The 24174-nt window shown below is 33.7% G+C and overlaps 31 non-coding genes across 31 annotated transcripts; all 31 read left to right on the forward strand.

The window, feature by feature from the left end:
* Positions 1-233: 233 nt before the first annotated feature.
* LOC130359091 (small nucleolar RNA U3) lies at positions 234-450 on the forward strand. Its single transcript, XR_008889862.1, has one exon. It is a non-coding gene; the product is annotated as a small nucleolar RNA U3 (small nucleolar RNA).
* A 566-nt stretch (positions 451-1016) lies between these two features.
* On the forward strand, positions 1017-1233 carry LOC130359016 (small nucleolar RNA U3). The gene has a single exon (XR_008889796.1). It is a non-coding gene; the product is annotated as a small nucleolar RNA U3 (small nucleolar RNA).
* Positions 1234-1790: 557 nt separating this feature from the next.
* Positions 1791-2008, forward strand: LOC130359334 (small nucleolar RNA U3). Its single transcript, XR_008890080.1, has one exon. It is a non-coding gene; the product is annotated as a small nucleolar RNA U3 (small nucleolar RNA).
* A 558-nt stretch (positions 2009-2566) lies between these two features.
* Positions 2567-2783, forward strand: LOC130358941 (small nucleolar RNA U3). The gene has a single exon (XR_008889729.1). It is a non-coding gene; the product is annotated as a small nucleolar RNA U3 (small nucleolar RNA).
* Positions 2784-3341: 558 nt separating this feature from the next.
* On the forward strand, positions 3342-3558 carry LOC130359035 (small nucleolar RNA U3). The gene has a single exon (XR_008889813.1). It is a non-coding gene; the product is annotated as a small nucleolar RNA U3 (small nucleolar RNA).
* Positions 3559-4125: 567 nt separating this feature from the next.
* Positions 4126-4342, forward strand: LOC130358977 (small nucleolar RNA U3). Its single transcript, XR_008889760.1, has one exon. It is a non-coding gene; the product is annotated as a small nucleolar RNA U3 (small nucleolar RNA).
* A 557-nt stretch (positions 4343-4899) lies between these two features.
* LOC130359273 (small nucleolar RNA U3) lies at positions 4900-5116 on the forward strand. Its single transcript, XR_008890025.1, has one exon. It is a non-coding gene; the product is annotated as a small nucleolar RNA U3 (small nucleolar RNA).
* Positions 5117-5683: 567 nt separating this feature from the next.
* LOC130359240 (small nucleolar RNA U3) lies at positions 5684-5900 on the forward strand. The gene has a single exon (XR_008889995.1). It is a non-coding gene; the product is annotated as a small nucleolar RNA U3 (small nucleolar RNA).
* Positions 5901-6458: 558 nt separating this feature from the next.
* On the forward strand, positions 6459-6675 carry LOC130360062 (small nucleolar RNA U3). Its single transcript, XR_008890545.1, has one exon. It is a non-coding gene; the product is annotated as a small nucleolar RNA U3 (small nucleolar RNA).
* Positions 6676-7241: 566 nt separating this feature from the next.
* Positions 7242-7458, forward strand: LOC130358985 (small nucleolar RNA U3). The gene has a single exon (XR_008889768.1). It is a non-coding gene; the product is annotated as a small nucleolar RNA U3 (small nucleolar RNA).
* Positions 7459-8016: 558 nt separating this feature from the next.
* LOC130360111 (small nucleolar RNA U3) lies at positions 8017-8233 on the forward strand. Its single transcript, XR_008890591.1, has one exon. It is a non-coding gene; the product is annotated as a small nucleolar RNA U3 (small nucleolar RNA).
* Positions 8234-8799: 566 nt separating this feature from the next.
* Positions 8800-9016, forward strand: LOC130359191 (small nucleolar RNA U3). The gene has a single exon (XR_008889952.1). It is a non-coding gene; the product is annotated as a small nucleolar RNA U3 (small nucleolar RNA).
* A 567-nt stretch (positions 9017-9583) lies between these two features.
* On the forward strand, positions 9584-9800 carry LOC130360064 (small nucleolar RNA U3). The gene has a single exon (XR_008890546.1). It is a non-coding gene; the product is annotated as a small nucleolar RNA U3 (small nucleolar RNA).
* A 566-nt stretch (positions 9801-10366) lies between these two features.
* Positions 10367-10583, forward strand: LOC130360061 (small nucleolar RNA U3). The gene has a single exon (XR_008890544.1). It is a non-coding gene; the product is annotated as a small nucleolar RNA U3 (small nucleolar RNA).
* Positions 10584-11142: 559 nt separating this feature from the next.
* On the forward strand, positions 11143-11359 carry LOC130360112 (small nucleolar RNA U3). The gene has a single exon (XR_008890592.1). It is a non-coding gene; the product is annotated as a small nucleolar RNA U3 (small nucleolar RNA).
* A 566-nt stretch (positions 11360-11925) lies between these two features.
* LOC130359192 (small nucleolar RNA U3) lies at positions 11926-12142 on the forward strand. The gene has a single exon (XR_008889953.1). It is a non-coding gene; the product is annotated as a small nucleolar RNA U3 (small nucleolar RNA).
* A 567-nt stretch (positions 12143-12709) lies between these two features.
* Positions 12710-12926, forward strand: LOC130360065 (small nucleolar RNA U3). Its single transcript, XR_008890547.1, has one exon. It is a non-coding gene; the product is annotated as a small nucleolar RNA U3 (small nucleolar RNA).
* A 566-nt stretch (positions 12927-13492) lies between these two features.
* LOC130360138 (small nucleolar RNA U3) lies at positions 13493-13709 on the forward strand. Its single transcript, XR_008890615.1, has one exon. It is a non-coding gene; the product is annotated as a small nucleolar RNA U3 (small nucleolar RNA).
* A 567-nt stretch (positions 13710-14276) lies between these two features.
* On the forward strand, positions 14277-14493 carry LOC130360080 (small nucleolar RNA U3). The gene has a single exon (XR_008890562.1). It is a non-coding gene; the product is annotated as a small nucleolar RNA U3 (small nucleolar RNA).
* Positions 14494-15050: 557 nt separating this feature from the next.
* LOC130359029 (small nucleolar RNA U3) lies at positions 15051-15267 on the forward strand. Its single transcript, XR_008889808.1, has one exon. It is a non-coding gene; the product is annotated as a small nucleolar RNA U3 (small nucleolar RNA).
* Positions 15268-15834: 567 nt separating this feature from the next.
* LOC130360077 (small nucleolar RNA U3) lies at positions 15835-16051 on the forward strand. Its single transcript, XR_008890559.1, has one exon. It is a non-coding gene; the product is annotated as a small nucleolar RNA U3 (small nucleolar RNA).
* Positions 16052-16615: 564 nt separating this feature from the next.
* Positions 16616-16832, forward strand: LOC130359152 (small nucleolar RNA U3). Its single transcript, XR_008889917.1, has one exon. It is a non-coding gene; the product is annotated as a small nucleolar RNA U3 (small nucleolar RNA).
* Positions 16833-17391: 559 nt separating this feature from the next.
* LOC130359286 (small nucleolar RNA U3) lies at positions 17392-17608 on the forward strand. The gene has a single exon (XR_008890036.1). It is a non-coding gene; the product is annotated as a small nucleolar RNA U3 (small nucleolar RNA).
* Positions 17609-18165: 557 nt separating this feature from the next.
* LOC130360127 (small nucleolar RNA U3) lies at positions 18166-18382 on the forward strand. Its single transcript, XR_008890605.1, has one exon. It is a non-coding gene; the product is annotated as a small nucleolar RNA U3 (small nucleolar RNA).
* Positions 18383-19221: 839 nt separating this feature from the next.
* Positions 19222-19438, forward strand: LOC130360165 (small nucleolar RNA U3). Its single transcript, XR_008890638.1, has one exon. It is a non-coding gene; the product is annotated as a small nucleolar RNA U3 (small nucleolar RNA).
* A 565-nt stretch (positions 19439-20003) lies between these two features.
* Positions 20004-20220, forward strand: LOC130359216 (small nucleolar RNA U3). The gene has a single exon (XR_008889974.1). It is a non-coding gene; the product is annotated as a small nucleolar RNA U3 (small nucleolar RNA).
* Positions 20221-20787: 567 nt separating this feature from the next.
* On the forward strand, positions 20788-21004 carry LOC130359217 (small nucleolar RNA U3). Its single transcript, XR_008889975.1, has one exon. It is a non-coding gene; the product is annotated as a small nucleolar RNA U3 (small nucleolar RNA).
* Positions 21005-21569: 565 nt separating this feature from the next.
* Positions 21570-21786, forward strand: LOC130360060 (small nucleolar RNA U3). The gene has a single exon (XR_008890543.1). It is a non-coding gene; the product is annotated as a small nucleolar RNA U3 (small nucleolar RNA).
* Positions 21787-22344: 558 nt separating this feature from the next.
* On the forward strand, positions 22345-22558 carry LOC130359325 (small nucleolar RNA U3). Its single transcript, XR_008890072.1, has one exon. It is a non-coding gene; the product is annotated as a small nucleolar RNA U3 (small nucleolar RNA).
* Positions 22559-23116: 558 nt separating this feature from the next.
* On the forward strand, positions 23117-23333 carry LOC130359351 (small nucleolar RNA U3). Its single transcript, XR_008890094.1, has one exon. It is a non-coding gene; the product is annotated as a small nucleolar RNA U3 (small nucleolar RNA).
* Positions 23334-23900: 567 nt separating this feature from the next.
* Positions 23901-24117, forward strand: LOC130360078 (small nucleolar RNA U3). Its single transcript, XR_008890560.1, has one exon. It is a non-coding gene; the product is annotated as a small nucleolar RNA U3 (small nucleolar RNA).
* The last annotated feature ends 57 nt before the right edge of the window (positions 24118-24174 follow it).

Below are 24174 nucleotides of genomic sequence, written 5' to 3' on the forward strand. Positions count from 1 at the left end.
TGAACTCAGCCTAGATCTCGACGCAACTGATGACAACATGTACTCTATCATACTCATGTTTAAAGGATTTCCATATAAACCTTCACATACTTTGAAAAACTATTTTGTTTTTACTGACATTTGACACAACCTTTTTGTTTCACAACTCAAACTCGGAACTTTTGAAAATTATCTCAGCTTCAGTTAAAAGGTTAAACCGTATAGGTGGGAAAAATCTGAAAATCCTAATTGTTAGGGCTATACTTTCAGGGATCATTTCTAAAGTCTTTGAAGGGAGAAATGTGGCTGAAAGCGTCCAAGCTCACCATCCACAATGATGAGACTTAGAGCTTTCTTCTGAGCATGAAAGCGGTTGACAACATTGCAGTTTAGCAATGGTTATCTGCTTTTGATGACTGTGTTCTTCTTTTTTTCAAAAGAAATAATAGAAGAAAGTTCTTTCAGAGTGGTGAGTGTAGTATGTAACACCAAGTTATGTTAAATTAAAGTGTTAAACCATGTGTTTCAATTCTCTACTCTGTTATTTGCTGAATCTTCTTTTTTAATCTACAGTTAACCATATAATAAACTTAAGAAAGTTTTGTATTTTTGAGCCAAAGCTCAGGAGGCTGCTATAAATTTTTTTTAGTACAAAGGTATCAAAACTCAGGTAACATATGCCCTGAGTCCGGTTTTTTGATTGTAGGAAAGAGATGTTGTGGCATGACAAATATTTTATACTTTTTTTATGTTGAGATTTTCTTTAGTAAGGCTGGGTTAACATCTGGAATAGTTGAACTCAGCCTAGATCTCGACGTAACTGATGACAACATGTACTCTATCATACTCATGTTTAAAGGATTTCATTGATTTCCATATAAACCTTCAACATACTTTGAAAAACTATTTTGTTTTTACTGACATTTGACACAACCTTTTTGTTTCACAACTCAAACTCGGAACTTTTGAAAATTATCTCAGCTTCAGTTAAAAGGTTAAACCGTATAGGTGGGAAAAATCTGAAAATCCTAATTGTTAGGGCTATACTTTCAGGGATCATTTCTAAAGTCTTTGAAGGGAGAAATGTGGCTGGAAGAGTCCAAGCTCACCATCCACAATGATGAGATCTAGAGCTTTCTTCTGAGCATGAAAGCGGTTGACAACATTGCAGTTTAGCAATGGTTGTCTGCTTTTGATGACTGTGTTCTTCTTTTTTTCAAAAGAAATAATAGAAGAAAGTTCTTTCAGAGTGGTGAGTGTAGTATGTAACACCAAGTTATGTTAAATTAAAGTGTTAAACCATGTGTTTCAATTCTCTACTGTGTTACTTGCTCTATCTTCTTATTTTAATCTACAGTTAACCATATAATAAACTTAAGAAAGTTTTGTATTTTTGAACCAAAGCTCAGGAGGCTGCTATAAAGTTTTTTTTAGTACAAAAGTGTCAAAACTCAGGTAACATATGCCCTGAGTCCGTTTTTTTGATTGTAGGAAAGAGATGTTGTGGCATGACAAATATTTTATACTTTTTTATGTTGAGATTTTCTTTAGTAAGGCTGGGTTAACATCTGGAATAGTTGAACTCAGCCTAGATCTCGACGCAACTGATGAAAACATGTACTCTATCATACTCATGTTTAAAGGATTTCCATATAAACCTTCACATCCTTTGAAAAACTATTTTGTTTTTACTGACATTTGACACAACCTTTTTGTTTCACAACTCAAACTCGGAACTTTAGAAAATGTTCTCAGCTTCAGTTAAAAGGTTAAACCGTATAGGTGGGAAAAATCTGAAAATCCTAATTGTTAGGGCTATATTTTCAGGGATCATTTCTAAAGTCTTTGATGGAAGAAATGTGGCTGAAAGAGTCCAAGCTCACTATCCACAATGATGAGATTTAGAGCTTTTTTCTGAGCATGAAAGCGGTTGACAACATTGCAGTTTTACAATGGTTGGCTGCTTTTGATGACTGTGTTCTTCTATTTTTTCAAAAGAAGTAATAGAAGAAAGTTCTTTCAGAGTGGTGAGGGTAGTATGTAACACCAAGTTATGTTAAATTAAACTGTTAAACCATGCATTTCAATTCTCTACAGTGTTACTTGCTTTATCTTCTTTTTTAATCTACAGTTAACCATATAATAAACTTAAGAAAGTTTTGTATTTTCGAGCCAAAGCTCACGAGGCTGCTATAAAGTTTTTTTTATTACAAAAGTATCAAAACTCAGGTAACATATGCCCTGAGTCCAATTTTTTGATTGTAGGAAAGAGATGTTGTGGCATGACAAATATTTTATACTTTTTTTATGTTGAGATTTTCTTTAGTAAGGCCGGGTTAACATCTGGAATAGTTGAACTCAGCCTAGATCTCGACGCAACTGATGACAACATGTACTCTATCATACTCATGTTTAAAGGATTTCCATATAAACCTTCAACATACTTTGAAAAACTATTTTGTTTTTACTGACATTTGACACAACCTTTTTGTTTCACAACTCAAACTCGGAACTTTTGAAAATGATCTCAGCTTCAGTTAAAAGGTTAAACCGTATAGGTGGGAAAAATCTGAAAATCCTAATTGTTAGGGCTATACTTTCAGGGATCGTTTCTAAAGTCTTTGAAGGGAGAAATGTGGCTGAAAGAGTCCAAGCTCACTATCCACAATGATGAGATTTAGAGCTTTCTTCTGAGCATGAAAGCGGTTGACAACATTGCAGTTTTGCAATGGTTGTCTGCTTTTGATGACTGTGTTCTTCTTTTTTTCAAAAGAAGTAATAGAAGAAAGTTCTTTCAGAGTGGTGAGTGTAGTATGTAACACCAAGTTATGTTAAATTATAGTGTTAAACCATGCGTTTCAATTCTCTACAGTGTTACTTGCTCTCTCTTCTTTTTTTAATCTACAGTTAACCATATAATAAACTTAAGAAAGTTTTGTATTTTCGAGCCAAAGCTCACGAGGCTGCTATAATGTTTTTTTTATTACAAAAGTATCAAAACTCAGGTAACATATGCCCTGAGTCCGGTTTTTTGATTGTAGGAAAGAGATGTTGTGGCATGACAAATATTTTATACTTTTTTTATGTTGAGATTTTCTTTAGTAAGGCTGGGTTAACATCTGGAATAGTTGAACTCAGCCTAGATTTCGACGCAACTGATGACAACATGTACTCTATCATACTCATGTTTAAAGGATTTCCATATAAACCTTCACATACTTTGAAAAACTATTTTGTTTTTACTGACATTTTACACAACCTTTTTGTTTCACAACTCAAACTCGGAACTTTTGAAAAGGATCTCGGCTTCAGTTAAAAGGTTAAACCGTATAGGTGGGAAAAATCTGAAAATCCTAATTGTTAGGGCTATACTTTCAGGGATCATTTCTAAAGTCTTTGAAGGGAGAAATGTGGCTGAAAGAGTCCAAGCTCACTATCCACAATGATGAGATTTAGAGCTTTCTTCTGAGCATGAAAGCGGTTGACAACATTGCAGTTTTACAATGGTTGGCTGCTTTTGATGACTGTGTTCTTCTTTTTTTCAAAAGAAGTAATAGAAGAAAGTTCTTTCAGAGTGGTGAGTGTAGTATGTAACACCAAGTTATGTTAAATTAAAGTGTTAAACCATGCTTTTCAATTCTCTACAGTGTTACTTGCTTTATCTTCTTTTTTAATCTACAGTTAACCATATAATAAACTTAAGAAAGTTTTGTATTTTTGAGCCAAAGCTCAGGAGGCTGCTATAAAGTTTTTTTTAGTACAAAGGTATCAAAACTCAGGTAACATATGTCCTGAGTCCGGTTTTTTGATTGTAGGAAAGAGATGTTGTGGCATGACAAATATTTTATACTTTTTTTATGTTGAGATTTTCTTTAGTAAGGCTGGGTTAACATCTGGAATAGTTGAACTCAGCCTAGATCTCGACGTAACTTATGACAACATGTACTCTATCATACTCATGTTTAAAGAATTTCATTGATTTCCATATAAACCTTCAACATACTTTGAAAAACTATTTTGTTTTTACTGACATTTGACACAACCTTTTTGTTTCACAACTCAAACTCGGAACTTTTGAAAATGATCTCAGCTTCATTTAAAAGGTTAAACCGTATAGGTGGGAAAAATCTGAAAATCCTAATTGTTAGGGCTATACTTTCAGGGATCATTTCTAAAGTCTTTGAAGGGAGAAATGTGGCTGAAAGAGTCCAAGCTCACTATCCACAATGATGAGATTTAAAGCTTTCTTCTGAGCATGAAAGCGGTTGACAACATTGCAGTTTTGCAATGGTTGTCTGCTTTTGATGACTGTGTTCTTCTTTTTTTCAAAAGAAGTAATAGAAGAAAGTTCTTTCAGAGTGGTGAGTGTAGTATGTAACACCAAGTTATGTTAAATTATAGTGTTAAACCATGCGTTTCAATTCTCTACTGTGTTACTTGCTCTCTCTTCTTTTTTTAATCTACAGTTAACCATATAATAAACTTAAGAAAGTTTTGTATTTTCGAGCCAAAGCTCACGAGGCTGCTATAAAGTTTTTTTTATTACAAAAGTATCAAAACTCATGTAACATATGCCCTGAGCCCGGTTTTAAGATTGTAGGAAAGAGATGTTGTGGCATGACAAATATTTTATACTTTTTTATGTTGAGATTTTCTTTAATAAGGCTGGGTTAACATCTGGAATAGTTGAACTCAGCCTAGATCTCGACGCAACTGATGACAACATGTACTCTATCATACTCATGTTTAAAGGATTTCCATATAAACCTTCACATCCTTTGAAAAACTATTTTGTTTTTACTGACATTTGACACAACCTTTTTGTTTCACAACTCAAACTCGGAACTTTAGAAAATGTTCTCAGCTTCAGTTAAAAGGTTAAACCGTATAGGTGGGAAAAATCTGAAAATCCTAATTGTTAGGGCTATATTTTCAGGGATCATTTCTAAAGTCTTTGAAGGAAGAAATGTGGCTGAAAGAGTCCAAGCTCACTATCCACAATGATGAGATTTAGAGCTTTCTTCTGAGCATGAAAGCGGTTGACAACATTGCAGTTTAGCAATGGTTATCTGCTTTTGATGACTGTGTTCTTCTTTTTTTCAAAAGAAATAATAGAAGAAAGTTCTTTCAGAGTGGTGAGTGTAGTATGTAACACCAAGTTATGTTAAATTAAAGTGTTAAACCATGTGTTTCAATTCTCTACTGTGTTATTTGCTCGATCTTCTTTTTTAATCTACAGTTAACCATATAATAAACTTAAGAAAGTTTTGTATTTTTGAGCCAAAGCTCAGGAGGCTGCTATAAAGTTTTTTTTAGTACAAAGGTATCAAAACTCAGGTAACATATGCCCTGAGTCCGGTTTTTTGATTGTAGGAAAGAGATGTTGTGGCATGACAAATATTTTATACTTTTTTTATGTTGAGATTTTCTTTAGTAAGGCTGGGTTAACATCTGGAATAGTTGAACTCAGCCTAGATCTCGACGCAACTGATGACAACATGTACTCTATCATACTCATGTTTAAAGGATTTCATTGATTTCCATATAAACCTTCAACATACTTTGAAAAACTATTTTGTTTTTACTGACATTTGACACAACCTTTTTGTTTCACAACTCAAACTCGGAACTTTTGAAAAGGATCTCGGCTTCAGTTAAAAGGTTAAACCGTATAGGTGGGAAAAATCTGAAAATCCTAATTGTTAGGGCTATACTTTCAGGGATCATTTCTAAAGTCTTTGAAGGGAGAAATGTGGCTGAAAGAGTCCAAGCTCACTATCAGCAATGATGAGATTTAGATCTTTCTTCTGAGCATGAAAGCGGTTGACAACATTGCAGTTTTGCAATGGTTGTCTGCTTTTGATGACTGTGTTCTTCTTTTTTTCAAAAGAAGTAATAGAAGAAAGTTCTTTCAGAGTGGTGAGTGTAGTATGTAACACCAAGTTATGTTAAATTAAAGTGTTAAACCATGCATTTCAATTCTCTACAGTGTTACTTGCTTTATCTTCTTTTTTAATCTACAGTTAACCATATAATAAACTTAAAAAAGTTTTGTATTTTCGAGCCAAAGCTCACGAGGCTGTTATAAAGTTTTTTTTATTACAAAAGTATCAAAACTCAGGTAACATATGCCCTGAGTCCGGTTTTTTGATTGTAGGAAAGAGATGTTGTGGCATGACAAATATTTTATACTTTTTTTATGTTGAGATTTTCTTTGGTAAGGCTGGGTTAACATCTGGAATAGTTGAACTCAGCCTAGATCTCGACGCAACTGATGACAACATGTACTCTATCATACTCATGTTTAAAGGATTTCCATATAAACCTTCAACATACTTTGAAAAACTATTTTGTTTTTACTGACATTTGACACAACCTTTTTGTTTCACAACTCAAACTCGGAACTTTTGAAAATGATCTCAGCTTCAGTTAAAAGGTTAAACCGTATAGGTGGGAAAAATCTGAAAATCCTAATTTTTAGGGCTATACTTTCAGGGATCATTTCTAAAGTCTTTGAAGGGAGAAATGTGGCTGAAAGAGTCCAAGCTCACTATCCACAATGATGAGATTTAGAGCTTTCTTCTGAGCATGAAAGCGGTTGACAACATTGCAGTTTTGCAATGGTTGTCTGCTTTTGATGACTGTGTTCTTCTTTTTTTCAAAAGAAGTAGTAGAAGAAAGTTCTTTCAGAGTGGAGAGTGTAGTATGTAACACCAAGTTATGTTAAATTATAGTGTTAAACCATGTGTTTCAATTCTCTACAGTGTTACTTGCTCTCTCTTCTTTTTTTAATCTACAGTTAACCATATAATAAACTTAAGAAAGTTTTGTATTTTCGAGCCAAAGCTCACGAGGCTGCTATAAAGTTTTTTTTATTACAAAAGTATCAAAACTCAGGTAACATATGCCCTGAGTCCGGTTTTAAGATTGTAGGAAAGAGATGTTGTGGCATGACAAATATTTTATACTTTTTTATGTTGAGATTTTCTTTAGTAAGGCTGGGTTAACATCTGGAATAGTTGAACTCAGCCTAGATCTCGACGCAACTGATGACAACATGTACTCTATCATACTCATGTTTAAAGGATTTCATTGATTTCCATATAAACCTTCAACATACTTTGAAAAACTATTTTGTTTTTACTGACATTTGACACAACCTTTTTGTTTCACAACTCCAACTCGGAACTTTTGAAAATGATCTCAGCTTCAGTTAAGAGGTTAACCGTATAGGTGGTAAAAATCTGAAAATCCTAATTGTTAGGGCTATACTTTCAGGGATCATTTCTAAAGTCTTTGAAGGGAGAAATGTGGCTGAAAGAGTCCAAGCTCACTATCTACATTGATGAGATTTAGAGCTTTCTTCTGAGCATGAAAGCGGTTGACAACATTGCAGTTTTGCAATGGTTGTCTGCTTTTGATGACTGTGTTCTTCTTTTTTTCAAAAGAAGTAATAGAAGAAAGTTCTTTCAGAGTGGTGAGTGTAGTATGTAACACCAAGTTATGTTAAATTAAAGTGTTAAACCATGCATTTCAATTCTCTACAGTGTTACTTGCTTTATCTTCTTTTTTAATCTACAGTTAACCATATAATAAACTTAAGAAAGTTTTGTATTTTCGAGCCAAAGCTCACGAGGCTGTTATAAAGTTTTTTTTATTACAAAAGTATCAAAACTCAGGTAACATATGCCCTGAGTCCGGTTTTTTGATTGTAGGAAAGAGATGTTGTGGCATGACAAATATTTTATACTTTTTTTATGTTGAGATTTTCTTTGGTAAGGCTGGGTTAACATCTGGAATAGTTGAACTCAGCCTAGATCTCGACGCAACTGATGACAACATGTACTCTATCATACTCATGTTTAAAGGATTTCCATATAAACCTTCAACATACTTTGAAAAACTATTTTGTTTTTACTGACATTTGACACAACCTTTTTGTTTCACAACTCAAACTCGGAACTTTTGAAAATGATCTCAGCTTCAGTTAAAAGGTTAAACCGTATAGGTGGGAAAAATCTGAAAATCCTAATTGTTAGGGCTATACTTTCAGAGATCATTTCTAAAGTCTTTGAAGGGAGAAATGTGGCTGAAAGAGTACAAGCTCACTATCCACAATGATGAGATTTAGAGCTTTCTTCTGAGCATGAAAGCGGTTGACAACATTGCAGTTTTGCAATGGTTGTCTGCTTTTGATGACTGTGTTCTTCTTTTTTTCAAAAGAAGTAGTAGAAGAAAGTTCTTTCAGAGTGGAGAGTGTAGTATGTAACACCAAGTTATGTTAAATTATAGTGTTAAACCATGTGTTTCAATTCTCTACAGTGTTACTTGCTCTCTCTTCTTTTTTTAATCTACAGTTAACCATATAATAAACTTAAGAAAGTTTTGTATTTTCGAGCCAAAGCTCACGAGGCTGCTATAAAGTTTTTTTTATTACAAAAGTATCAAAACTCAGGTAACATATGCCCTGAGTCCGGTTTTAAGATTGTAGGAAAGAGATGTTGTGGCATGACAAATATTTTATACTTTTTTATGTTGAGATTATCTTTAGTAAGGCTGGGTTAACATCTGGAATAGTTGAACTCAGCCTAGATCTCGACGCAACTGATGACAACATGTACTCTATCATACTCATGTTTAAAGGATTTCATTGATTTCCATATAAACCTTCAACATACTTTGAAAAACTATTTTGTTTTTACTGACATTTGACACAACCTTTTTGTTTCACAACTCCAACTCGGAACTTTTGAAAATGATCTCAGCTTCAGTTAAGAGGTTAACCGTATAGGTGGGAAAAATCTGAAAATCCTAATTGTTAGGGCTATACTTTCAGGGATCATTTCTAAAGTCTTTGAAGGGAGAAATGTGGCTGAAAGAGTCCAAGCTCACTATCCACATTAATGAGATTTAGAGCTTTCTTCTGAGCATGAAAGCGGTTGACAACATTGCAGTTTTGCAATGGATGTCTGCTTTTGATGACTGTGTTCTTCTTTTTTTCAAAAGAAGTAATAGAAGAAAGTTCTTTCAGAGTGGTGAGTGTAGTATGTAACACCAAGTTATGTTAAATTAAAGTGTTAAACCATGCATTTCAATTCTCTACAGTGTTATCTGCTCTATCTTCTTTTTTAATCTACAGTTAACCATATAATAAACTTAAGAAAGTTTTGTATTTTTGAGCCAAAGCTCAGGAGGCTGCTATAAAGTTTTTTTTAGTACAAAGGTATCAAAACTCAGGTAACATATGCCCTGAGTCCGGTTTTTTGATTGTAGGAAAGAGATGTTGTGGCATGACAAATATTTTATACTTTTTTTATGTTGAGATTTTCTTTAGTAAGGCTGGGTTAACATCTGGAATAGTTGAACTCAGCCTAGATCTCGACGCAACTGATGACAACATGTACTCTATCATACTCATGTTTAAAGGATTTCATTGATTTCCATATAAACCTTCAACATACTTTGAAAAACTATTTTGTTTTTACTGACATTTGACACAACCTTTTTGTTTCACAACTCAAACTCGGAACTTTTGAAAAGGATCTCAGCTTCAGTTAAAAGGTTAAACCGTATAGGTGGGAAAAATCTGAAAATCCTAATTGTTAGGGCTATACTTTCAGGGATCATTTCTAAAGTCTTTGAAGGGAGAAATGTGGCTGAAAGAGTCCAAGCTCACTATCCACAATGATGAGATTTAGAGCTTTCTTCTGAGCATGAAAGCGGTTCACAACATTGCAGTTTTGCAATGGTTGTCTGCTTTTGATGACTGTGTTCTTCTTTTTTTCAAAAGAAGTAGTAGAAGAAAGTTCTTTCAGAGTGGAAAGTGTAGTATGTAACACCAAGTTATGTTAAATTATAGTGTTAAACCATGTGTTTCAATTCTCTACAGTGTTACTTGCTCTCTCTTCTTTTTTTAATCTACAGTTAACCATATAATAAACTTAAGAAAGTTTTGTATTTTCGAGCCAAAGCTCACGAGGCTGCTATAAAGATTTTTTTATTACAAAAGTATCAAAACTCAGGTAACATATGCCCTGAGTCCGGTTTTAAGATTGTAGGAAAGAGATGTTGTGGCATGACAAATATTTTATACTTTTTTATGTTGAGATTTTCTTTAGTAAGGCTGGGTTAACATCTGGAATAGTTGAACTCAGCCTAGATCTCGACGCAACTGATGACAACATGTACTCTATCATACTCATGTTTAAAGGATTTCATTGATTTCCATATAAACCTTCAACATACTTTGAAAAACTATTTTGTTTTTACTGACATTTGACACAACCTTTTTGTTTCACAACTCCAACTCGGAACTTTTGAAAATGATCTCAGCTTCAGTTAAGAGGTTAACCGTATAGGTGGGAAAAATCTGAAAATCCTAATTGTTAGGGCTATACTTTCAGGGATCATTTCTAAAGTCTTTGAAGGGAGAAATGTGGCTGAAAGAGTACAAGCTCACTATCCACAATGATGAGATTTAGAGCTTTCTTCTGAGCATGAAAGCGGTTGACAACATTGCAGTTTTGCAATGGTTGTCTGCTTTTGATGACTGTGTTCTTCTTTTTTTCAAAAGAAGTAGTAGAAGAAAGTTCTTTCAGAGTGGAGAGTGTAGTATGTAACACCAAGTTATGTTAAATTATAGTGTTAAACCATGTGTTTCAATTCTCTACAGTGTTACTTGCTCTCTCTTCTTTTTTTAATCTACAGTTAACCATATAATAAACTTAAGAAAGTTTTGTATTTTCGAGCCAAAGCTCACGAGGCTGCTATAAAGTTTTTTTTATTACAAAAGTATCAAAACTCAGGTAACATATGCCCTGAGTCCGGTTTTTTGATTGTAGGAAAGAGATGTTGTGGCATGACAAATATTTTATACTTTTTTTATGTTGAGATTTTCTTTGGTAAGGCTGGGTTAACATCTGGAATAGTTGAACTCAGCCTAGATCTCGACGCAACTGATGACAACATGTACTCTATCATACTCATGTTTAAAGGATTTCCATATAAACCTTCAACATACTTTGAAAAACTATTTTGTTTTTACTGACATTTGACACAACCTTTTTGTTTCACAACTCAAACTCGGAACTTTTGAAAATGATCTCAGCTTCAGTTAAAAGGTTAAACCGTATAGGTGGGAAAAATCTGAAAATCCTAATTGTTAGGGCTATACTTTCAGAGATCATTTCTAAAGTCTTTGAAGGGAGAAATGTGGCTGAAAGAGTACAAGCTCACTATCCACAATGATGAGATTTAGAGCTTTCTTCTGAGCATGAAAGCGGTTGACAACATTGCAGTTTTGCAATGGTTGTCTGCTTTTGATGACTGTGTTCTTCTTTTTTTCAAAAGAAGTAGTAGAAGAAAGTTCTTTCAGAGTGGAGAGTGTAGTATGTAACACCAAGTTATGTTAAATTATAGTGTTAAACCATGTGTTTCAATTCTCTACAGTGTTACTTGCTCTCTCTTCTTTTTTTAATCTACAGTTAACCATATAATAAACTTAAGAAAGTTTTGTATTTTCGAGCCAAAGCTCACGAGGCTGCTATAAAGTTTTTTTTATTACAAAAGTATCAAAACTCAGGTAACATATGCCCTGAGTCCGGTTTTAAGATTGTAGGAAAGAGATGTTGTGGCATGACAAATATTTTATACTTTTTTATGTTGAGATTATCTTTAGTAAGGCTGGGTTAACATCTGGAATAGTTGAACTCAGCCTAGATCTCGACGCAACTGATGACAACATGTACTCTATCATACTCATGTTTAAAGGATTTCATTGATTTCCATATAAACCTTCAACATACTTTGAAAAACTATTTTGTTTTTACTGACATTTGACACAACCTTTTTGTTTCACAACTCCAACTCGGAACTTTTGAAAATGATCTCAGCTTCAGTTAAGAGGTTAACCGTATAGGTGGGAAAAATCTGAAAATCCTAATTGTTAGGGCTATACTTTCAGGGATCATTTCTAAAGTCTTTGAAGGGAGAAATGTGGCTGAAAGAGTCCAAGCTCACTATCCACATTAATGAGATTTAGAGCTTTCTTCTGAGCATGAAAGCGGTTGACAACATTGCAGTTTTGCAATGGATGTCTGCTTTTGATGACTGTGTTCTTCTTTTTTTCAAAAGAAGTAATAGAAGAAAGTTCTTTCAGAGTGGTGAGTGTAGTATGTAACACCAAGTTATGTTAAATTAAAGTGTTAAACCATGCATTTCAATTCTCTACAGTGTTATCTGCTCTATCTTCTTTTTTAATCTACAGTTAACCATATAATAAACTTAAGAAAGTTTTGTATTTTTGAGCCAAAGCTCAGGAGGCTGCTATAAAGTTTTTTTTAGTACAAAGGTATCAAAACTCAGGTAACATATGCCCTGAGTCCGGTTTTTTGATTGTAGGAAAGAGATGTTGTGGCATGACAAATATTTTATACTTTTTTTATGTTGAGATTTTCTTTAGTAAGGCTGGGTTAACATCTGGAATAGTTGAACTCAGCCTAGATCTCGACGCAACTGATGACAACATGTACTCTATCATACTCATGTTTAAAGGATTTCATTGATTTCCATATAAACCTTCAACATACTTTGAAAAACTATTTTGTTTTTACTGACATTTGACACAACCTTTTTGTTTCACAACTCAAACTCGGAACTTTTGAAAAGGATCTCAGCTTCAGTTAAAAGGTTAAACCGTATAGGTGGGAAAAATCTGAAAATCCTAATTGTTAGGGCTATACTTTCAGGGATCATTTCTAAAGTCTTTGAAGGGAGAAATGTGGCTGAAAGAGTCCAAGCTCACTATCCACAATGATGAGATTTAGAGCTTTCTTCTGAGCATGAAAGCGGTTCACAACATTGCAGTTTTGCAATGGTTGTCTGCTTTTGATGACTGTGTTCTTCTTTTTTTCAAAAGAAGTAGTAGAAGAAAGTTCTTTCAGAGTGGAAAGTGTAGTATGTAACACCAAGTTATGTTAAATTATAGTGTTAAACCATGTGTTTCAATTCTCTACAGTGTTACTTGCTCTCTCTTCTTTTTTTAATCTACAGTTAACCATATAATAAACTTAAGAAAGTTTTGTATTTTCGAGCCAAAGCTCACGAGGCTGCTATAAAGATTTTTTTATTACAAAAGTATCAAAACTCAGGTAACATATGCCCTGAGTCCGGTTTTAAGATTGTAGGAAAGAGATGTTGTGGCATGACAAATATTTTATACTTTTTTATGTTGAGATTTTCTTTAGTAAGGCTGGGTTAACATCTGGAATAGTTGAACTCAGCCTAGATCTCGACGCAACTGATGACAACATGTACTCTATCATACTCATGTTTAAAGGATTTCATTGATTTCCATATAAACCTTCAACATACTTTGAAAAACTATTTTGTTTTTACTGACATTTGACACAACCTTTTTGTTTCACAACTCCAACTCGGAACTTTTGAAAATGATCTCAGCTTCAGTTAAGAGGTTAACCGTATAGGTGGGAAAAATCTGAAAATCCTAATTGTTAGGGCTATACTTTCAGGGATCATTTCTAAAGTCTTTGAAGGGAGAAATGTGGCTGAAAGAGTCCAAGCTCACTATCCACAATGATGAGATTTAGAGCTTTCTTCTGAGCATGAAAGCGGTTGACAACATTGCAGTTTTGCAATGGTTGTCTGCTTTTGATGACTGTGTTCTTCTTTTTTTCAAAAGAAGTAATAGAAGAAAGTTCTTTCGGAGTGGTGAGTGTAGTATATAACACCAAGTTATGTTAAATTAAAGTGTTAAACCATGCATTTCAATTCTCTACAGTGTTATCTGCTCTATCTTCTTTTTTAATCTACAGTTAACCATATAATAAACTTAAGAAAGTTTTGTATTTTTGAGCCAAAGCTCACGAGGCTGCTATAAAGTTTTTTTCATTACAAAAGTATCAAAACTCAGGTAACATATGCCCTGAGTCCGGTTTTATGATTGTAGGAAAGAGATGTTGTGGCATGACAAATATTTTATACGTTTTTTATGTTGAGATTTTCTTTAGTAAGGCTGGGTTAACATCTGGAATAGTTGAACTCAGCCTAGATCTCGACGCAACTGATGACAACATGTACTCTATCATACTCATGTTTAAAGGATTTCATTGATTTCCATATAAACCTTCAACATACTTTGAAAAACTATTTTGTTTTTACTGACATTTGACACAACCTTTTTGTTTCACAACTCAAACTCGGAACTTTTGAAAAGGATCTCGGCTTCAGTTAAAAGGTTAAACCGTATAGGTGGGAAAAATCTGAAAATCCTAATTGTTAGGGCTATACTTTCAGAGATCATTTCTAAAGTCTTTGAAAGGAGAAACGTGGCTGAAAGAGTCCAAGCTCACTATCCACAATGATGAGATTTAGAGCTTTCTTCTGAGCATGAAAGCGGTTGACAACATTGCAGTTTTGCAATGGTTGTCTGCTTTTGATGACTGTGTTCTTCTTTTTTTCAAAAGAAGTAATAGAAGAAAGTTCTTTCAGAGTGGAGAGTGTAGTATGTAACACCAAGTCATGTTAAATTATAGTGTTAAACCATGTGTTTCAATTCTCTACAGTGTTACTTGCTCTCTCTTCTTTTTTTAATCTACAGTTAACCATATAATAAACTTAAGAAAGTTTTGTATTTTCGAACCAAAGCTCACGAGGCTGCTATAAAGTTTTTTTTATTACAAAAGTATCAAAACTCAGGTAACATATGCCCTGAGTCCGGTTTTAAGATTGTAGGAAAGAGATGTTGTGGCATGACAAATATTTTATACTTTTTTATGTTGAGATTTTCTTTAGTAAGGCTGGGTTAACATCTGGAATAGTTGAACTCAGCCTAGATCTCGACGCAACTGATGACAACATGTACTCTATCATACTCATGTTTAAAGGATTTCCATATAAACCTTCACATACTTTGAAAAACTATTTTGTTTTTACTGACATTTGACACAACCTTTTTGTTTCACATCTCAAACTCGGAACTTTAGAAAATGTTCTCAGCTTCAGTTAAAAGGTTAAACCGTATAGGTGGGAAAAATCTGAAAATCCTAATTGTTAGGGCTATACTTTCAGGGATCATTTCTAAAGTCTTTGAAGGGAGAAATGTGGCTGAAAGAGTCCAAGCTCACTATCCACAATGATGAGATTTAGAGCTTTCTTCTTAGCATGAAAGCGGTTGACAACATTGCAGTTTAGCAATGGTTGTCTGCTTTTGATGACTGTGTTCTTCTTTTTTTCAAAAGAAATAATAGAAGAAAGTTCTTTCAGAGTGGTGAGTGTAGTATGTAACACCAAGTTATGTTAAATTAAAGTGTTAAACCATGTGTTTCAATTCTCTACTGTGTTATTTGCTCTATCTTCTTTTTTTAATCTACAGTTAACCATATAATAAACTTAAGAAAGTTTTGTATTTTTGAGCCAAAGCTCAGGAGGCTGCTATAAAGTTTTTTTTAGTACAAAGGTATCAAAACTCAGGTAACATATGCCCTGAGTCCGGTTTTTTGATTGTAGGAAAGAGATGTTGTGGCATGACAAATATTTTATACTTTTTTTATGTTGAGATTTTCTTTAGTAAGGCTGGATTAACATCTGGAATAGTTGAACTCAGCCTAGATCTCGACGCAACTGATGACAACATGTACTCTATCATACTCATGTTTAAAGGATTTCATTGATTTCCATATAAACCTTCAACATACTTTGAAAAACTATTTTGTTTTTACTGACATTTGACACAACCTTTTTGTTTCACAACTCCAACTCGGAACTTTTGAAAATGATCTCAGCTTCAGTTAAGAGGTTAACCGTATAGGTGGGAAAAATCCGAAAATCCTAATTGTTAGGGCTATACTTTCAGGGATCATTTCTAAAGTCTTTGAAGGGAGAAATGTGGCTGAAAGAGTCCAAGCTCACTATCCACAATGATGAGATTTAGAGCTTTCTTCTGAGCATGAAAGTGGTTGACAACATTGCAGTTTTGCAATGGTTGTCTGCTTTTGATGACTGTGTTCTTCTTTTTTTCAAAAGAAGTAATAGAAGAAAGTTCTTTCAGAGTGGTGAGTGTAGTATGTAACACCAAGTTATGTTAAATTAAAGTGTTAAACCATGCATTTCAATTCTCTACAGTGTTACTTGCTTTATCTTCTTTTTTAATCTACAGTTAACCATTTAATAAACTTAAGAAAGTTTTGTATTTTTGAGCTAAAGCTCACGAGGCTGCTATAAATTTTTTTAGTACAAAAGTATCAAAACTCAGGTAACATATGCCCTGAGTCCGGTTTTATGATTGTAGGAAAGAGATGTTGTGGCATGACAAATATTTTATACTTTTTTATGTTGAGATTTTCTTTAGTAAGGCTGGGTTAACATCTGGAATAGTTGAACTCAGCCTAGATCTCGACGCAACTGATGACAACATGTACTCTATCATACTCATGTTTAAAGGATTTCATTGATTTCCATATAAACCTTCAACATACTTTGAAAAACTATTTTGTTTTTACTGACATTTGACACAACCTTTTTGTTTCACAACTCAAACTCGGAACTTTTGAAAAGGATCTCGGCTTCAGTTAAAAGGTTAAACCGTATAGGTGGGAAAAATCTGAAAATCCTAATTGTTAGGGCTATACTTTCAGGGATCATTTCTAAAGTCTTTGAAGGGAGTAATGTGGCTGAAAGAGTCCAAGCTCACTATCAACAATGATGAGATTTAGAGCTTTCTTCTGAGCATGAAAGCGGTTGACAACATTGCAGTTTTGCAATGGTTGTCTGCTTTTGATGACTGTGTTCTTCTTTTTATCAAAAGAAGTAATAGAAGAAAGTTCTTTCAGAGTGGTGAGTGTAGTATGTAACACCAAGTTATGTTAAATTAAAGTGTTAAACCATGCTTTTCAATTCTCTACAGTGTTACTTGCTCTCTCTTCTTTTTTTAATCTACAGTTAACCATATAATAAACTTAAGAAAGTTTTGTATTTTCGAGCCAAAGCTCACGAGGCTGCTATAAAGTTTTTTTTAGTACAAAAGTATCAAAACTCAGGTAACATATGCCCTGAGTCCGGTTTTTGGATTGTTGGAAAGAGATGTTGTGGCATGACAAATATTTTATACTTTTTTTATGTTGAGATTTTCTTTAGTAAGGCTGGGTTAACATCTGGAATAGTTGAACTCAGCCTAGATCTCGACGCAACTGATGACAACATGTACTCTATCATACTCATGTTTGAAGGATTTCCATATAAACCTTCAACATACTTTGAAAAACTATTTTGTTTTTACTCACATTTGACACAACCTTTTTGTTTCACAACTCAAACTCGGAACTTTTGAAAATGATCTCAGTTTCAGTTAAAAGGTTAAACCGTATAGGTGTGAAAGATCTGAAAATCCTAATTGTTAGGGCTATACTTTCAGGGATCATTTCTAAAGTCTTTGAAGGGAGAAATGTGGCTGAAAGAGTCCAAGCACACTATCCACAATGATGAGATTTAGAGCTTTCTTCTGAGCATGAAAGCGGTTGAAAACATTGCATATTTGCAATGGTAGTCTGCTTTTGATGACTGTGTTCTTCTTTATTTCTAATGAAGAAATAGAAGAAAGTTCTTTTAGAGTGGTGAGTGTAGTATGTAACACCAAGTTATGTTAAATTAAAGTGTTATACCATGCATTTCAATTCTCTACGGTGTTACTTGCTTTATCTTCTTTTTTCATTTACAGTTAACCATATAATAAACTTAAGAAAGTTTTGTATTTTTGAGCTTAAGCTCACGAGGCTGCTATAAATTTTTTTAGTACAAAAGTATCAAAACTCAGGTAACATATGCCCTGAGTCCGGTTTTATGATTGTAGGAAAGAGATGTTGTGGCATGACAAATATTTTATACTTTTTTTATGTTGAGATTTTCTTTAGTAAGGCTGCGTTAACATCTGGAATAGTTGAACTCAGCCTAGATCTCGACGCAACTGATGACAACATGTACTCTATCCTACTCATGTTTAAAGGATTTCATTGATTTCCATATAAACCTTCAACATACTTTGAAAAACTATTTTGTTTTTACTGACATTTGACACAACCTTTTTGTTTCACAACTCAAACTCGGAACTTTTGAAAATGATCTCAGCTTCAGTTAAACCGTATAGGTGGGAAAAATCTGAAAATCCTAATTGTTAGGGCTATACTTTCAGGGATCATTTCTAAAGTCTTTGAAGGGAGAAATGTGGCTGAAAGAGTTCAAGCTCACTATCCACAATGATGAGATTTAGAGCTTTCTTCTGAGCATGAAAGCGGTTGACAACATTGCAGTTTTGCAATGGTTGTCTGCTTTTGATGACTGTGTTCTTCTTTTTTTCAAAAGAAGTAATAGAAGAAAGTTCTTTCAGAGTGGTGAGTGTAGTATGTAACACCAAGTTATGTTAAATTAAAGTGTTAAACCATGCATTTCAATTCTCTACAGTGTTCCTTGCTTTATCTTCTTTTTTAATCTACAGTTAACCATATAATAAACTTAAGAAAGTTTTGTATTTTTGAGCTAAAGCTCACGAGGCTGCTATAAATTTTTTTAGTACAAAAGTATCAAAACTCAGGTAACATATGCTCTGAGTCCGGTTTTTGATGACTGTGTTCTTCTTTTATTCAAAAGAAGTAATAGAAGAAAGTTCTTTCAGAGTGGTGAGTGTAGTATGTAACACCAAGTTATGTTAAATTAAAGTGTTATACCATGCATTGCAATTCTCTACAGTGTTCCTTGCTTTATCTTCTTTTTTAATCTACAGTTAACCATATAATAAACTTAAGAAAGTTTTGTATTTTTGAGCTAAAGCTCACGAGGCTGCTATAATTTTTTTTGTACAAACGTATCAAAACTCAGGTAACATATGCTCTGAGTCCGGTTTTATGATTGTAGGAAAGAGATGTTGTGGCATGACAAATATTTTATACTTTTTTATGTTGAGATTTTCTTTAGTAAGGCTGGGTTAACATCTGGAATAGTTGAACTCAGCCTAGATCTCGACGCAACTGATGACAACATGTACTCTATCATACTCATGTTTAAAGGATTTCCATATAAACCTTCAACATACTTTGAAAAACTATTTTGTTTTTACTGACATTTGACACAACCTTTTTGTTTCACAACTCAAACTCGGAACTTTTGAAAAGGATCTCGGCTTCAGTTAAAAGGTTAAACCGTATAGGTGGGAAAAATCTGAAAATCCTAATTGATAGGGCTATACTTTCAGAGATCATTTCTAAAGTCTTTGAAGGGAGAAATGTGGCTGAAAGAGTCCAAGCTCACTATCCACAATGATGAGATTTAGAGCTTTCTTCTGAGCATGAAAGCGGTTGACAACATTGCAGTTTTGCAATGGTTGTCTGCTTTTGATGACTGTGTTCTTCTTTTTTTCAAAAGAAGTAATAGAAGAAAGTTCTTTCAGAGTGGTGAGTGTAGTATGTAACACCAAGTTATGTTAAATTAAAGTGTTAAACCATGCATTTCAATTCTCTACAGTGTTACTTGCTTTATCTTCTTTTTTAATCTACAGTTAACCATATAATAAACTTAAGAAAGTTTTGTATTTTTGAGCTAAAGCTCACGAGGCTGCTATAAATTTTTTTAGTACAAAAGTATCAAAACTCAGGTAACATATGCCCTGAGTCCGGTTTTATGATTGTAGGAAAGAGATGTTGTGGCATGACAAATATTTTATACTTTTTTTATGTTGAGATTTTCTTTAGTAAGGCTGGGTTAACATCTGGAATAGTTGAACTCAGCCTAGATCTCGACGTAACTGATGACAACATGTACTCTATCATACTCATGTTTAAAGCATTTCATTGATTTCCATATGAACCTTCAACATAATTTGAAAAACTATTTTGTTTTTACTGACATTTGACACAACCTTTTTGTTTCACAACTCAAACTCGGAACTTTTGAAAATGATCTCAGCTTCAGTTAAAAGGTTAAACCGTATAGGTGGGAAAAATCTGAAAATCCTAATTGTTAGGGCTATACTTTCTGTGATCATTTCTAAAGTCTTTGAAGGGAGAAATGTGGCTGAAAGAGTCCAAGCTCACTATCCACAATGATGAGATTTAGAGCTTTCTTCTGAGCATGAAAGCGGTTGACAACATTGCAGTTTTGCAATGGTTGTCTGCTTTTGATGACTGTGTTCTTCTTTTTTTCAAAAGAAGTAATAGAAGAAAGTTCTTTCAGAGTGGTGAGTGTAGTATGTAACACCAAGTTATGTTAAATTATAGTGTTAAACCATGTGTTTCAATTCTCTACTGTGTTACTTGCTCTCTCTTCTTTTTTTAATCTACAGTTAACCATATAATAAACTTAAGAAAGTTTTGTATTTTCGAGCCAAAGCTCACGAGGCTGCTATAAAGTTTTTTTTATTACAAAAGTATCAAAACTCAGGTAACATATGCCCTGAGTCCGGTTTTAAGATTGTAGGCAAGAGATGTTGTGGCATGACAAATATTTTATACTTTTTTATGTTGAGATTTTCTTTAGTAAGGCTGGGTTAACATCTGGAATAGTTGAACTCAGCCTAGATCTCGACGTAACTGATGACAACATGTACTCTATCATACTCATGTTTAAAGCATTTCATTGATTTCCATATGAACCTTCAACATAATTTGAAAAACTATTTTGTTTTTACTGACATTTGACACAACCTTTTTGTTTCACAACTCAAACTCGGAACTTTTGAAAATGATCTCAGCTTCAGTTAAAAGGTTAAACCGTATAGGTGGGAAAAATCTGAAAATCCTAATTGTTAGGGCTATACTTTCTGTGATCATTTCTAAAGTCTTTGAAGGGAGAAATGTGGCTGAAAGAGTCCAAGCTCACTATCCACAATGATGAGATTTAGAGCTTTCTTCTGAGCATGAAAGCGGTTGACAACATTGCAGTTTTGCAATGGTTGTCTGCTTTTGATGACTGTGTTCTTCTTTTTTTCAAAAGAAGTAATAGAAGAAAGTTCTTTCAGAGTGGTGAGTGTAGTATGTAACACCAAGTTATGTTAAATTAAAGTGTTAAACCATGCATTTCAATTCTCTACAGTGTTACTTGCTTTATCTTCTTTTTTAATCTACAGTTAACCATATAATAAATTTAAGAAAGTTTTGTATTTTTGAGCTAAAGCTCACGAGGCTGCTATAATTTTTTTTAGTACAAAAGTATCAAAACTCAGGTAACATATGCCCTGAGTACGGTTTTATGATTGTAGGAAAGAGATGTTGTGGCATGACAAATATTTTATACTTTTTTTATGTTGAGATTTTCTTTAGTAAGGCTGCGTTAACATCTGGAATAGTTGAACTCAGCCTAGATCTCGACGCAACTGATGACAACATGTACTCTATCATACTCATGTTTAAAGGATTTAATTGATTTCCATATAAACCTTCAACATACTTTGAAAAACTATTTTGTTTTTACTGACATTTGACACAACCTTTTTGTTTCACAACTCAAACTCGGAACTTTTGAAAATGATCTCAGCTTCAGTTAAAAGGTTAAACCGTATAGGTGGGAAAAATCTGAAAATCCTAATTGTTAGGGCTATACTTTCAGGGATCATTTCTAAAGTCTTTGAAGGGAGAAATGTGGCTGAAAGAGTCCAAGCTCACTATCCACAATGATGAGATTTAGAGCTTTCTTCTGAGCATGAAAGCGGTTGACAACATTGCAGTTTTGCAATGGTTGTCTGCTTTTGATGACTGTGTTCTTCTTTTTTTCAAAAGAAGTAATAGAAGAAAGTTCTTTCAGAGTGGAGAGTGTAGTATGTAACACCAAGTTATGTTAAATTATAGTGTTAAACCATGTGTTTCAATTCTCTACAGTGTTACTTGCTCTTTCTTCTTTTTTTAATCTACAGTTAACCATATAATAAACTTAAGAAAGTTTTGTATTTTCGAGCCAAAGCTCACGAGGCTGCTATAAAGTTTTTTTTTATTACAAAAGTATCAAAACTCAGGTAACATATGCCCTGAGTCCGGTTTTAAGATTGTAGGAAAGAGATGTTGTGGCATGACAAATATTTTATACTTTTTTATGTTGAGATTTTCTTTAGTAAGGCTGGGTTAACATCTGGAATAGCTGAACTCAGCCTAGATCTCGACGCAACTGATGACAACATGTACTCTATCATACTCATGTTTAAAGGATTTCCATATAAACCTTCACATACTTTGAAAAACTATTTTGTTTTTACTGACATTTGACACAACCTTTTTGTTTCACAACTCAAACTCGGAAATTTTGAAAATTATCTCAGCTTCAGTTAAAAGGTTAAACCGTATAGGTGGGAAAAATCTGAAAATCCTAATTGTTAGGGCTATACTTTCATGGATCATTTCTAAAGTCTTTGAAGGGAGAAATGTGGTTGAAAGAGTCCAAGCTCACTATCCACAATGATGAGATTTAGAGCTTTCTTCTGAGCATGAAAGCGGTTGACAACATTGCAGTTTTACAATGGTTGGCTGCTTTTGATGACTGTGTTCTTTTTTTCAAAAGAAGTAATAGAAGAAAGTTCTTTCAGAGTGGTGAGTGTAGTATGTAACACCAAGTTATGTTAAATTAAAGTGTTAAACCATGCTTTTCAATTCTCTACAGTGTTACTTGCTCTATCTTCTTTTTTAATCTACAGTTAACCATATAATAAACTTAAGAAAGTTTTGTATTTTTGAGCCAAAGCTCAGGAGGCTGCTATAAAGTTTTTTTTAGTACAAAGGTATCAAAACTCAGGTAACATATGCCCTGAGTCCGGTTTTTTGATTGTAGGAAAGAGATGTTGTGGCATGACAAATATTTTATACTTTTTTTATGTTGAGATTTTCTTTAGTAAGGCTGGGTTAACATCTGGAATAGTTGAACTCAGCCTAGATCTCGACGCAACTGATGACAACATTTACTCTATCATACTCATGTTTAAAGGATTTCCATATAAACCTTCAACATACTTTGAAAAACTATTTTGTTTTTACTGACATTTGACACAACCTTTTTGTTTCACAACTCAAACTCGGAACTTTTGAAAATGATCTCAGCTTCAGTTAAAAGGTTAAACCGTATAGGTGGGAAAAATCTGAAAATCCTAATTGTTAGGGCTATACTTTCTGTGATCATTTCTAAAGTCTTTGAAGGGAGAAATGTGGCTGAAAGAGTCCAAGCTCACTATCCTCAATGATGAGATTTAGAGCTTTCTTCTTAGCATGAAAGCGGTTGACAACATTGCAGTTTAGCAATGGTTGTCTGCTTTTGATGACTGTGTTCTTCTTTTTTTCAAAAGAAATAATAGAAGAAAGTTCTTTCAGAGTGGTGAGTGTAGTATGTAACACCAAGTTATGTTAAATTAAAGTGTTAAACCATGTGTTTCAATTCTCTACTGTGTTATTTGCTCTATCTTCTTTTTTTAATCTACAGTTAACCATATAATAAACTTAAGAAAGTTTTGTATTTTTGAGCCAAAGCTCAGGAGGCTGCTATAAAGTTTTTTTTAGTACAAAGGTATCAAAACTCAGGTAACATATGCCCTGAGTCCGGTTTTTTGATTGTAGGAAAGAGATGTTGTGGCATGACAAATATTTTATACTTTTTTTATGTTGAGATTTTCTTTAGTAAGGCTGGATTAACATCTGGAATAGTTGAACTCAGCCTAGATCTCGACGCAACTGATGACAACATGTACTCTATCATACTCATGTTTAAAGGATTTCATTGATTTCCATATAAACCTTCAACATACTTTGAAAAACTATTTTGTTTTTACTGACATTTGACACAACCTTTTTGTTTCACAACTCCAACTCGGAACTTTTGAAAATGATCTCAGCTTCAGTTAAGAGGTTAACCGTATAGGTGGGAAAAATCCGAAAATCCTAATTGTTAGGGCTATACTTTCAGGGATCATTTCTAAAGTCTTTGAAGGGAGAAATGTGGCTGAAAGAGTCCAAGCTCACTATCCACAATGATGAGATTTAGAGCTTTCTTCTGAGCATGAAAGTGGTTGACAACATTGCAGTTTTGCAATGGTTGTCTGCTTTTGATGACTGTGTTCTTCTTTTTTTCAAAAGAAGTAATAGAAGAAAGTTCTTTCAGAGTGGTGAGTGTAGTATGTAACACCAAGTTATGTTAAATTAAAGTGTTAAACCATGCATTTCA

Source organism: Hyla sarda, chromosome 2 (genome assembly GCF_029499605.1).
Source record: "Hyla sarda isolate aHylSar1 chromosome 2, aHylSar1.hap1, whole genome shotgun sequence".
In the NCBI taxonomy this organism is placed as follows: Eukaryota; Metazoa; Chordata; class Amphibia; order Anura; family Hylidae; genus Hyla; species Hyla sarda.